The sequence below is a fragment of the Mirounga angustirostris genome, unplaced genomic scaffold (genome assembly GCF_029215605.1).
Source record: "Mirounga angustirostris isolate CCGP_5_RB_7025 unplaced genomic scaffold, mMirAng1.0.hap1 SCAF_16, whole genome shotgun sequence".
Taxonomy (NCBI): domain Eukaryota; kingdom Metazoa; phylum Chordata; class Mammalia; order Carnivora; family Phocidae; genus Mirounga; species Mirounga angustirostris.
The window spans coordinates 11,653,775-11,654,385 of record NW_026991724.1 but is presented as its reverse complement, the minus strand read 5'-3'; positions in this window follow the sequence as shown (position 1 = coordinate 11,654,385).

Sequence of the window (611 nt, the reverse complement as noted above, 5' to 3'; positions counted from 1 at the left end):
TCCCCCTGCTTGTGTTCCTTCAACATTTATATGTCTCTGTCAAATAAATAAATAAAATCTTTAAAAAAATAAAATAAAAAAACATTCAAAGCTATACAAAAATGACGGGGCGCATGGCTGGCTCAGTCATGGGAGTGCATGACTCTTGATCTCGGGGTTTTGAGTTTGAGCCCCACATTGGGTGCAGAGATTACTTAAAAATAAAATCGTAAGGAGGTGGGGGGATGGGGTAACTGGGGGCTGGGCATTAAGGAGGGCACCCGATGTAATGAGCACTGGGTATTCTATGCTACTGATGAATCACTAAAATCTACCTCTGAAACTAATAATACAGGATATGTTAACTGAGTTAAAAAAAAAAATCTTAAAAAAAAAAAAGCTATACAAAAATGCTGAAGAACTTTGAGAAGGATCTTGAATAATCCCAACAGGGAGAAATTCCCTTTCTGTCAGTAATTTAGGGTGTGGAGAGGTTGAGAGTTAAATATCAGATGTTGGTTAAAACCAGATGGGTTGCTAGGTCTGCTGCTGATCCGCTATACGGACTGTTGGCCTTTTAGGCAGAACTCTTTCAGTTGAAAGCCACAGAAAATCTACTCAACCAGGCTTAA